Source organism: Leptonychotes weddellii, chromosome X, assembly GCF_054177405.1.
Source record: "Leptonychotes weddellii isolate Sample4059 chromosome X, ASM5417740v2, whole genome shotgun sequence".
Classification (NCBI taxonomy): domain Eukaryota; kingdom Metazoa; phylum Chordata; class Mammalia; order Carnivora; family Phocidae; genus Leptonychotes; species Leptonychotes weddellii.
Window position 1 is genome coordinate 105,101,755 of NC_138385.1, and position 12,874 is coordinate 105,114,628.

The 12,874-nt window shown below is 45.7% G+C and overlaps 1 long non-coding RNA gene across 1 annotated transcript; it reads right to left on the reverse strand.

Annotated features, from left to right (window-relative positions):
* Positions 1 to 336: 336 nt before the first annotated feature.
* On the reverse strand, positions 337 to 3,381 carry LOC145717994 (uncharacterized). The gene is made up of 3 exons (XR_014141519.1): positions 2,334 to 3,381; positions 2,148 to 2,212; positions 337 to 1,448 (listed from the first exon to the last, which is right to left on the reverse strand). It is a non-coding gene; the product is annotated as an uncharacterized LOC145717994 (long non-coding RNA).
* Between the last annotated feature and the right edge of the window lie 9,493 nt (positions 3,382 to 12,874).

Here is a 12,874-nt window from a genome sequence, read left to right on the forward strand (position 1 = left end):
TCCCTGCCGCGGATCCCTGCAGGTGTGCAGTTTCTAAAGACAAAATTAAATATGCCCTTTCGAATGCTTGACACGCATATCCGTGCTGAAACGGTCTTTTGCACTTTGCCGACCCCCACGACGAAATATTTTACAGTGAGTTAGAATCCAGAGCCTCAGCAAAATGCGGGTGTATCCCTCTCAAAAAACCCAGCAGATAACACGGCGATCTGAATGAGAACGTGAAGCCCTGATTTTTAAAGTGTTTGAAATGTAAAGAGATGCTAAAATCATGATGAATGTGGAGGCAGGGTCCTCTGAAAAAAACAAAAACAAAAACAAAAAAACCCAAACAGATTCAGAAAGAATAAAATATATTTGTACGTATATATGTATATAAACATAGATCTATGTGTATACGGATGCGTGTACACGTACACACAGACATGTATATACACACGTATTTGCATGCACGCATGTGCACACATATATAAACACATGCACACGTATGTACATCTATTTGTTGAAATAACCCCAAGAACTCATTAAAACAAAGCAAAACAAAAAAAACAATGGGGAAGCCAGGGGGGTTCATTCTGAGCTCCGGGAAGTAAAGACAAAATGCTAAATACAAGTTTAAAAGTCACGGAGCAAAGGACAACACGTTTCCAACATGCCGGGGAGGAAGGAGTGTTTTTGGAAAGATAGGGCTGAGTCATATCTGAAGAAACAATGACGGCTCGTTTTCCAAGGTTCATGAAAAATACTTTCCTTCTCCGACTCAAAATGCGTGGTACAAAACATAAACACATAACCAAACTGCATCTGAGGAACACGGCGGCGGGCGTCCAAACACAAGGAGGAGAACGTCTTCCAATAGCCAGAGTGAAAAACGCAGGTCGCCTCCCAAGTAGCTGGCGGGACCTGGAGAAGATGCAGCAGCAGGAGGAGCTGAAAACGGGGACAGTGTGTGTGTGTGTGTGCAGGGCCCAGGAGGGGCATCACAGGCTGCTTGACCTTCTGCATGGAGCACAGTCTCTCCCGAGTGCGGAGGAAATGCACGGAGAGCGTTTGCTCTCACGGACCCCCGTCCTGCTGGGATTGCCGAAGGCAAGTGTCCACGTCAGAGGAAGGGAGATGGAGTGGGACATGTGTCCTTGAGCAGCGGACGGAAGGAGCGGGAGCATCAGTCCCCATGAATGCTGACCTCATCCCCTCATCCACCCGGTGGCCTCCGCCAGCACCAGCAACAAAATAACCGTGACTCATGGATGGCGACGAGCATGGTGGAGATCTCATCAAGGCTGGGGATGATTCGGATGCACACATGCAAGTCTCCGGTGAACACGAATCATTTCTTCCACGAGAGGGGAATCAGGTGGCTTCGTCCGTGGTCCGCTCAGGTCACGATGCACGTTCCATCAACAGCTCATCACGGAAATAACGCACAGTGAAAAACACAACTTTCCCTGCAAAAAGGGGGGGATTGTTAAAAATAAAAACCTCCTTATCAGAAACCAGAATCGACAGAATCCAAGGAAATGGACGGTTAATAGAAAGTAGGAAATAAATACACAAAACCGAATTGAGAACTACTGTCAAGTCTAATCCATAGCAACGGACCGGAAGTATCTCTTCATCAATTTGAACTCTTAGGATCGGGCTGAAAATCATCGAGGTCCTTGTTACTTGCAAAGGACTGAAAGCAATCACGGAGAAAGGCTTCACGGGGAGAAGCTCAGAGCAAAGATGTGCAAACGATAAAACAAATGGGAACATTAGAACACAAACTTCGGGTAGCCATACTCACGTCAGGGAAGAAAGCCTTTAAGGGATTAAAAAAAAAAAAAAAAAAGTAAAAACACTTCTTACCATAAAGGTTAGCACAAGGTGATTAAAAAAAAATGTCACCAAAAAGTTATAATAACGCCAAACATCTTTGCAGCTAACAGCCTGGCTCGTAAATACACGAAGCAGGATTTGGAAGCATCATAAGAAGAAAGTGTGCAAGAAAGTTGCTGAGGGTGAATCCCGACTTCAAAGGAAGGACAGACAATCCCTCCTATTTCTAAGCTTTTTTCTTCTTTTTTCTTTTTTTGCAGCTGAACTTGACTTGCTTCCTCCCTGCTGCCCCCCGAAGGAGAGTCGTCCGCAGAGAAGTCACTTACAGGCTCATCCCCACCAACAGCACCACCTTCTCCTTTCAAGTCTGTGCCTTGTGTGTCTTCCGGGCCTGGGAAGACCAAGAAAATCAAGTCTCACTCGTGCAAAAAAGTCATGATTCCGGATACAGTGTGAACTGAAAAAAACAAAAGATCTCGGCTTTGTCTGTACTTTGTTTGTACCTCACTGACCTTTTGAGCAGCCGTTGTGATGCCCCGGGCTCAACCTACTGAACAGCGCCTGGGGCGGGTGTGTGGGGGGTGATCCTGGCGTTCCTCCAAGCCCCATCCTTCCCGACTAAGACCCTGAACCCTTCGCCACCCCAAACGCGGGTGCACCACGACAAAGGATTTGTTCAAGGCTCTGCAGACACGAGGCGACGGGGCTTTGCTGTCGTTTTCATAAAAGCACGGGACACGGTCTCAGGGATGGCAGCCGGTACGCGGCCCGTGGGGAACAGACCTGCATCCCCGACATGCCTTCAGCCACCAGAGCCTTGCAAAACTAAAGCTGCACGGTGAACATAAAAATACGGCCCCAATCAAAACCAGATGCGTGCAGCTTTGATGACGTCTCCCCGTTTCCCTTACCCTCAGTCGTCTCATTTTACGCGCCTTCTAAAATGGATGCAAGACTTCCACGAATTCCTTTGCAGGGCTGTGTCTCTCCAGCGCTTAGGACAACGCGGCCAGGTAGGTGGATCCAGAGATTCCCCATTCCTGACTCAGCGGAGGCGGGCTGAACTTGCTCGTTCGGGCGACGGAACATCTGAAACAAATCAGACACACTGACTTGTTTCTAAATACCTACACGGGCAGTAGCTTACCAGTCAAAATTTATGCATTTCCCTCAACCCCTTCGGTTTAGGATGTCCACACCCAGTGCAAACCTCCAACTCAGTCATCGAGACCCACGGTGCTTCTGCATCGGACGCTTCTGTGAATTACGGGGGAACATCTCGTCTTTCCAGTTTTCCAGAAGACGGCGTGCCAGGCAAACAGGAAGGCATTCACTGTATGAAAGGCGCTTCCAGACTTGGAGATGGGTTTGGGATTCCTGGTGCTCATCAGGTCCGCATTTATGCTTCTGGGCACAGCTGCATGCATATACCATTTTTCACACGTTAAATAAAGGGATGCCTCAGTTTCCAGAGGCAGCCAGCAAACCCTCGTGTTGCCACCAGCCACATCCGGGTCAACTCTTGAGTTTATCACTTACCCGAATTTGAGCTTTCTCACCTGTCGGAGCAAGGAAGCACTGGAGACAACAATGTGGGTCTTCTATGAGAAAGTATAAGCATATAAATCACCAGCCCCTTCCCAGTCTTGGCCCTTCCCTTTGAGCCAAAAGGAACGCAGGTAGCCTCCTCCTCCAATCATCTCCATATTAACATTTATTTTACACTCTTACCATTTCTTAGTACCCCCCCAACGAAACACAATATGTGCTTTCTAAAGAAGTTTTCCTTTAAAAACAAAGGAAGTCAACCCAACAATGCATTTTCCCAGCTACCATTTTTTTTTTTTTTAGGTCTGCTTCACACACAAGCCAGCTGTCGGGGGTTGGGGAGACGAATGGAACTTTTCACGGCACGTCTCCGAGTTGTTTTTTTTTTTTTTCCTTTTTGGGAATAGTCTTTTGAGCGGGGTGGTCTTCTTCTCAAGACAATACAAAAATATTTTTAACTGTACTATATATAAAGTGAACAAAAGTGGATGCACTTGGGAGTTGAGTTTGCCTCGTGTCTACAGAGAGATCTGGTTTAACCACGCCCATATAAATAAGAAACACTTCTTGCTTGGTTATGCTAGAAACTTATGGCCACCATATTTATTTTACCTCATGTGAACTTTCAAGTTGTGCTTCAATTTATAAAGAACTTAAAAAAAAATCACATTGAAAGAAAAGAATGATGAAACACAGACATGGCAAGCTTGCCGCCAAAAAAATTTGTCTCAACAGCTTGACCAGACTTCACCAGAAGAAATTCCGTTGGCCTAATTTAGAAGGGGATCGGTTCACATTCCCAAATTATGGATTCCTCTGGGGTTGTGAAGAAGTTTTCAAACACTGGACATTTTCCAGCGATATTCATTAACTCATTGATGACATGGCACTGGGTCTGTGACATTGAATTTAATTGTACGTGGGGCCATCCAAAACTTTTAAAAAATCCTGGCACTGGTTAAAGCAAATCATAAAAAGGAGCATCTGTGGGGATCATTGTGTGGCTTCTCTTCTAATGAGTAGAATTCTGTGTTGCAAGAGATGGTCCCTTAAAGGGATCTAAGATGGTTTTCTTTTCTTCTTTTGTATGTTTAAACATTCGATGTATTGTTTTACTCTGTTTTGATTATGGGAACTTACAAGTTGGCTTGATATGGGTGTCCTTAATGTAGCGCCCTTCCAGTGATTCTGAGCACGGCAGAGCTTCCCCAACCCGCGTGGACCAAGGAGTGGCACAATCTTGACAATGACGTTTCCATCCTACTTACTAATGGTGTTCCTTAACCTTCCCTGTGCCAGGCACCTGATAATTGTTCCATAAATGCAATTTCCATCACTATGCTGTTAAATCAACCAAATCGTCAACTGAATTCCATGATAGCATATTAAAACACGTTCACGCTCCAGAGGTCATCTGACCTCATCATCAAAACCCAACACCGAGAACAAAGCAAGAGAAAACACCGGTATTCTTGCAGTGAAGCCCGGCAACGAGAAAGAAGAGCGTACTAGAAATCTGAAACATTCCCTTTGCAAATTCCCTGTTTTGATTTGGTGGTCAAGGAAATCTGAGTCTCGTCTTTGTTGCCTAGATGTTCATGGAGCAGAACGTAAGGCAAACCCTCAGCTTCCAATGAAATGTGTTGGAGCCTAAAGATTTTTGGAAGCAGCCAGGCTTGTCTATGCCATGGCGTTGCCTTGAGTCTGTTTGCTCATTCAACACAAATATGTGAGATCCCACTAGCGCTCCAGATGCAGGCAGGATGGAGACGGGAGCCTTCTCTTTGCAGCCACCACCAGACCAGAAGAAGGCAGGGCAGATACTTAGAAATGATAATTGTCCACTTTTAACTTGAGGGACATTCCTTATATGCACAAAACACTCAAGACCATCCCTGACTTTAACCAAGCCTTCACTCTTATCTTTTTAGTTCCCTCAAAACAAAACCGTGACTCCGTCACCCACAGGTTTCACATTCTTCTTACCTTGTTACACTTGCAACTCATCACCATGATCACATCTGTTTATCTCCTCCTCGTCAAGGGAATCGATTGGCTTGTCTTCAGCTGGTTTTAATTGGGCAAGCCTGAAACGCCTGCCCTGTCATGTGGTCATCTAAATGGTCAAAATATTAAACCATCTGAGAATGAGGTCATCTAAGCTCCCGTGTGCCCTTTACGCAGACAGAACCAGAGAGAGGGTGCCGTTCCAAACCTGATAAGACATCTGCACCGTCTCAGCAGGGTCAGGCATTCCTTGGAAAGTGTCTTTGCCCACAAAGATTTGCAAATGCCCACAGAGGCCGGCTGTTAAATATAAAGCCAGAAAACAGACTGCTGTTTGACAGGGGCTGCAGGGAGGACAGAACAGGGAGTAAGAGCCTAATGGGGATGAGGTCTCTTCTTGGGGGGATGAAAAGTTCTTGGAGCCAGAGGTGGTGGTTGCACAACATGGTGGATGCACAAAATGCCACGGGATGGTGCACTCTAATGTGATTACAATGGTTTTATCAGTTGCGTTGTGTCCTCTTCAAATTCGTATGTTGAGATCCTAACACCCACACCTCAGAATGTGACTTTATTTGGAATTAGAGCTACTGTAGATATAATTAAGTCATACTCAGGGAGGATGGGAGTCTAATCGAATATGACTCGTATCCTTATAAAAGCGGAGAATCTGGGGCCACCGGGCTGGCTCAGTCAGTGGAGCATGCAACCCTTGGTCTTTGAGTTATAAGTTTGAGCCCCACATTGGGTGTAGAGATCATGTAAAAAAATAAAATATTACAATTTAAAAAAGTGGGGCATCTGGGCTCAGACATGCACACGTAGGCAGAATACCATATAAAGACAGAAGCGGAGATTGGATGATGCAGCCACAGACTGAAGAACACGAAGGACAGCCAGCCGCCACCAGGACTGGGAGAGGGGTGGGGAGCAGATTCTCCCCTGGAGCCTCCAGAAGGAACCAGCCCTGCCCACATTCTCGATTTCTGATTTGTCTCCAGAACTGGGAGAGAACACATTTCTGTGTCCCTTTGTTATGGCATCCCACAAATGGATGCAAACGGTACGATTTGTGTTATTCGTATTTAACCACAATGCAAATGAATCGGTTCCAAGGATGTACAGACATCAGGACATGCTTTAATAGTAGACATAAAACAGAAAGGACAACGTGGCCAAGGCATGCGGGTGAACTTCCAAAGAATCAGGCGTTCACGGTGAGTGGTTCACAGACCTGTCCCAAGCTCACTAGTAGGTATGGCATGAGCGTCCCCTTGCTCACCCCATTCACAGACTTTGCTCAGATGCACTCTCCATCTCCCTGCTTCTCGATTCAGGAAACACTCTTTCCCAGATGCACAGGGTGGGAGGGTCTGTCCACATCCGTGACGGACTCAAGGCGAGTTCCCTGGGGACGTCCCTTCCAGCTGGTTGAGTTGCCACCCGCCCAAGGACGGAGAGGCCAGCTCTCGGTATCTGCAACACAGGGATGAGGTCATCTCTCTGCAAGGACAGCCCTGCCAAGCAGAGCCAGACCGCCGACCCCTCACGGAGGGTTTTGGCGAAGCATGCGGCCGAGGGATGGGCGCACGCACGGAGGTGACAAGAGGTTGACACCATCGGCAGCAGCTGAAGGTGGCACCGTTAGAGGTTGCTTGGCACCGGGGACGCGGGTGCCTGGCAGGGCCTCCATCCCCGGCTGGCCGGCTTTCCCAGATTGGTCGGTTTGTGGTCCGTGATGGATTGAACAGGTTGGAAAGAGGTTGTGATGGTTCCTTGTTGCCGTGGCTGCAGAACAAACAGTCTCGTCCTAAGATTGTGGGAGCTTTTTCTCCTCCCTCCAAAGGGTGATTCAAGGAGAATGAATGTAGGGCAGGCGGGCATGGTAGGGACCAGGTGCCCCTATTTGTGGACTTGGCTTCATATGGGTAGACCTCAAGTTTCAACCCCCAAAAATGGGTTCAACAGTGTATGTCCTTTAGAAGATACTGTAGGAATAGCACTACAGCATATATATGTGTATATATATATAATGCATTTTATATATAATAATATATTTCTATATTATTATTTCTTTTTTAAGATTTTATTCATTTATTTGACAGAGAGAGAGAGAGCGAGAACAGGAACACAAGCAGGGGGAGTGGGAGAGGGGGAAGCAGGCTTCCCGCCGAGCAGGGAGCCCGATGCGGGACTCGATCCCAGGACCCTGAGATCATGACCTGAGCCGAAGGCAGACGCTCAACGACTGAGCCACCCAGGCGCCCTCTATATTATTATTTCTATATATTATATATTATTTCTTCTAATATATAAACATATATATATTTCTATATTATTATATTATTGTTATATTACAGACATATGGAGTACATATTAAGTGTATTTTACACACACATATATATATCTGTGTATTTGTTGCTGGTCTTTATATGTGCATATATGTGTATAATTTATTGGATATTTGTTTATTTTCCTATTGCCTTTTTATATATGTATATAAGCATATATATGCATTTTTGCGTATATAATCATATGTAAAAAGGCAATAATAAATATGCATATATATGCATATAAATGCAACATATATATGCATGTTTGTTGTATATGATGTAGGAATGAATCTGTGGCACAGCAAAGTGGCAGGAAGCAGGTGACATTATATGCTGATTTCGCTTCGTGTAAGTAGATTTCAAGTAGCTAAAAAAAATGGTGTCAACGTTTACTCTTTTTTTCTTTTTTAAGATTTTATTTATTTGACAGAAAGAGAGACAGCGAGAGAGGGAACACAAGCGGGGGGAGCGGGAGAGGGAGAAGCAGACTCCCCGCTGAGCAGAGAGCCCGATGTGGGGCTCGATCCCAGGACCCCGGGATCATGACCTGAGCCGAAGGCAGACGCTTAACGACTGAGCCACCCAGGTGCCCCTCAACGTTTATTCTTTAGAAATCCTCCCAAATCTTTACTCGTAAACGTATAAATACACAATAACAGGGGCACCCAGATGGCTCAGTTGGTAGAGCGTGCAACTCTGGATCTCGGGGTTGTGAGTCTGAACCCCAAGCTGGGTGTAGAGATTACTTAAAATAAAATCTTCCAGGGGCGCCTGGGTAGCTCAGTTGGTTAAACATCTGCCTTCAGCTCAGGGCATGATCCCAGGGTCCTGGGATCGAGACCCACGCCAGGCTCCCTGGTCTGCAGGGAGTCTACTTCTCCCTCTGTTCTCTCTCTCTCTAGCTCTCTCTCTTTCATTCTTGCTCTTACTCTCTCTCAAATAAATAAATTAAAAAATCTTAGGAAAAAATGGATAAAATCTTCAAAAAAATTAATGCACTATGACAAATACATAGAAGCATATATGTATATATATTAACAACATAACACAGTAACATGTGTAATGCATGTATATGAATATAACACACATACCCACACATACATAATTTATAGTGTATTAAACCATATATTATGTTTAAATATAAATATCTATTGTGTAGTATATACACAGTTATTTGTATGCATATAGACACACAGACACAAAGTATCTCTATTTTTGCTACAGTTGTTTATATATTCATATACGTATATATGTTCTTATTGATATGTACATATTTGCTATTATTATCGATCATACGAATTTTTGTTATATATTATACACGTATAATGCATTAAACATACCATGTCCGTATAACACTGCTTATATAACTGGATTGACAATTGGTTATTTACGCGCATATGTGTAAAATGCTGTGATTTGTTATTTATCGTGAGCAAATATGCACATATTTGTCGTTTAATTATCTGTGGACACAGCACGTGTATGTCTGCTGTGGTCTATTATATACGCATAAATGTATACACGTGTCTGTGTGTCTATTTTGGCTGTGGTGTTCTTTGATATCTGTACATTTGCTGTTGTTCATGTCCGTGTACACGATGCATAAAGTTGTTGGGATTGGTGTTTATCACATATGCATGTGCACACGTAGTGTTGATTTGTTGTTTGTTTACGTACGTGCATATGTTTATGTATGTTATTGTTATATATCTGTAGGTTCATTTGCTGGCTAAAAGCAAGTGACGGGTCTCTGCCGCACCCCAGAGGCGCAGATCACAGAGGGATGTGAACATCCGCAGGTGGGTATCGCTGGGACCGGCTTAAATCTCTGTGTCTGTCACCTGTAGGAACCACAGTATGTGATTCTTGAAGAAAAATAGCAATCACTGCAAATGGTGGGAGCTCACACAGAAGCTAGCTTCCTGAGCTGGAGCTCAGGGCCCGTCGCCATAATCTGCCTTCAGCATAAGCGCTTCTAAGGCGGGGGGACGAAGCCCAGGACACCAGACGGCGTCGTGGGGCATTGAGGGAAGAAGGTCACGTTATTGCAGAGACGGGTCCACACAACCTCAAACCTTGGCAGCCCCCTATGGTTCTGAGAACCCGTCTGGCTCGCCTTCTAATACAATCTGGCTCACGATTTCATAATTTCTCATAAACTAACAATGGAAATGAGCAAATGTGTTCAATTCTGGACTTGGCTTAAAAAAAAAAAAGTGTCTTCTGGGATTGCTGTTTCAAACACCGTCAGAAACACGGAGTCGGGGAGGGGGGACTTGTGTCCCAACCTTTGTTCTATTTGAAACACCAACGACAAAGACATCCAGTAAGACTCCGCCCCTCCCTTCCCTGGTGCGGCTCCCAACAAAGAAACAAACTCGAAATGTCGGATCCACTTTCCATAGTGTTTATTCAGCTGCAGAACAAACCCTGCTCCATGCAACCAAAACAGCAGGAACAGAAAGCTTCCCGACCCCTGGTGTCACTTGATGAGCCTGTTTTTCAAAGCGGAGAAGGACACAAAGTCAACGCGAGCAAACTTGAAAGACTTTGCGTACGCACCCTGTAGTTTTTGTTTTCATCTGGATTAAAGCACACTTGCCTTCAGCTGACGTTTGCAACACCACTACCAACACGTGGGACCCAGATCATCCTGTTGTTAGGAATGAGTTGGACAGTTAGGGAGTCAGCACCAGCGTCCCCAACAAGAAAATACGCAGTCAGGACAGCTAAGATCAAACAGCACTGACTTCCTATTTTGCAGCTTAGACAGGACCACACTGACATTCTGCTTTGCTGCCTTTGCAGAAATGACTTCTGCAAAATGTCCTAAAATAAGACAATGAACCACAAAGCTTTTGTCAACATCATGGGCAAGGGGCAGTTAAGACCTAAGACCCAGATGTCATCAAAAAAGAAAGACTGTCAGCATGTGGACATGAACCTAATAGGTAGACAGATATGTGACCAGAGCCCCGATTGGCACGACTCAGCACACCCTGATTGCTTAAGATGGTTCCACAAAAGAGCTCATAAAAACCCCCTAAACTTAGAAACTCTGGGGGCAACCCTCTCGGGCCCTCTTCCCTCTCTGGGAGCTTTGTACTCTTGCTCAATAAATGTTGCTTTGCTGCCCACCACTCTCCATCTGGTCTGCCTCTTCATTCATGGAAGTGGCATAAGCAAGAACCACGGGCACTAAGGGGACACAAATCCTGTAACACTGTCAGCAGGGGGTTCATCCTGTGCACCGCAGGATGTTTAGCAGGACCCTAGGTGTCTAACCATGGGATTCCAGTAGAACCATGCATATTTTGTGAGAACCAAATATGCCCCCAGATATTGTGTCATGTCCCTTGGGGGACAGAATCATCCCCAGTTGAGAATCACTGCCTGAGATGATGGAAAGAAGAGTTATCTGCAAGAAAAATCAATCCAGATTTGTCCTGCTCAACTACTAAGAAGCACATTACATGTCCCAACATTATTCTTTCTGGGTCACAGCATCCCTGGTCCCCGGCACGGACATTTGCTAATAATGTGGGTCTTGGCTTCACCACAGAAAAGCAACACGGATGCTTCTTTGCAGAAATCCTATGGGAGCTGTGGTTCTGCCAGAGACCCCAGTGTGTGCCTGTTCAGGGTAGGTGATTGTCCTGAATGTAATGAGCACAGCTTCCACTGGTCCTACTGGAGGGAGACTGAGACTACCTTTCTGGCTCGGCTCCCAGCCTGGACTTGCATCCACCTCCAGTGGAGGTGATGGATCACCCACTCTGATCACATGCTGACCTTTCTGTCTCTGAGCCCTGTTCTGCCTGTACCTTGTGAGCATCATCACCTCCAACTGGCCTCCCGGATTAACGGCTGTGCACAGACTTCAAGTTCACTGGTGCAAAACTGTTCAAGAGCCTGCAGCCTCCTTAGCTTGGTTCTCACCAGTGAAGACCTGATTTTGCTGCCCCGGGCATAGGAGAAGAACCACTGCTCTCTCTGACTGCAGACTCCGAGTCCTCTCTCACCTTAGCAGAAAGCCCTGGTGGGCTCTTGTCTTGTCACCACTTCCCAGGTACCATATCAGAGAAAGTTACCAGCATGTGCCCTGCATTAACATTTATAGCTCGTCTTGCTGCATGCAGAGCCCAGCATGCACAGGAGTGCGTGGGGGGACCTATCCTGAGCACCACACCATGCTGATGAGCTCACAAATTTCCTTCTAGTATGCCTGAAAGGTACACAATGCCTTGGACTCCAGCAGGATTCAGGACACAGTGTCTTATCTCTTCTGCGATAATTTGTTGCCAATCATACTTTTCTTAGCAGACCATTGATTTGGCCTGTTCCCCAAAGTCTCCAGATGCTTGGAGTCTGTCTGAGGTCTTGACCCCCAAATGTTCAAGGACAAAGGCTTCCTCAGATTTCATGCACTGTTTCTTCTTCTTCTTTTTTTTTTAAGATTTTATTTTTTTATTGGACACACAGAGAGAGAGAGAGTAGCAGAGAGGAGAGGGACAAGCAGAATCCCCACTGAGCAGGGAGCCCAATGTTGGGCTCAATCCCAAGACCCTGGGATCATGACCTGAGCCAAAGGCAGATGCTCAACCGAATGAGCCACCCAGGCACCCCTCATGCACTGTTTCTAATCTCATATCATGTGAAGGGCGTTTTATGAAATCCCAGCCAGACTAATAAAAACAATCAAAACTCCCCCCCGCCAATGGAAGGACTTTATGTATATACCCCTCTGTGCCCACCAAACACATGGCTTCAGCTCCCATGAAATCGTTTGAAACAAAAATGCAATGTTCCTGTTTGTTTCTTGTTTACTTTTATGTGGCAAATGTGTCGAATGAAAACATGCATCCAACCACACAGTGAGGAGGAGTTTTTGTAATTCCAGCCATCTGGAACTGGAGACCCAGCAGTCTACAGCAAAGAGCCACAGGACGCAGGCCACCAAGACAAAGACAACACCCAATAGAAAAGCAACTGTCTTTGCCGAGTTTGCTGGGGGCCCTGGAGTGAAAGTCATCACGTCATTCCAGGAGGGAGTGCTTGATGCTGAGTCACCTTACAGCAGATTTGATGCCCGTTCTTCAGCCCAGCGGGATGTAAGAGTGACCAGAACAGCAGGGATGAGAAGTTTCAATTACTCAAGAGAAGCA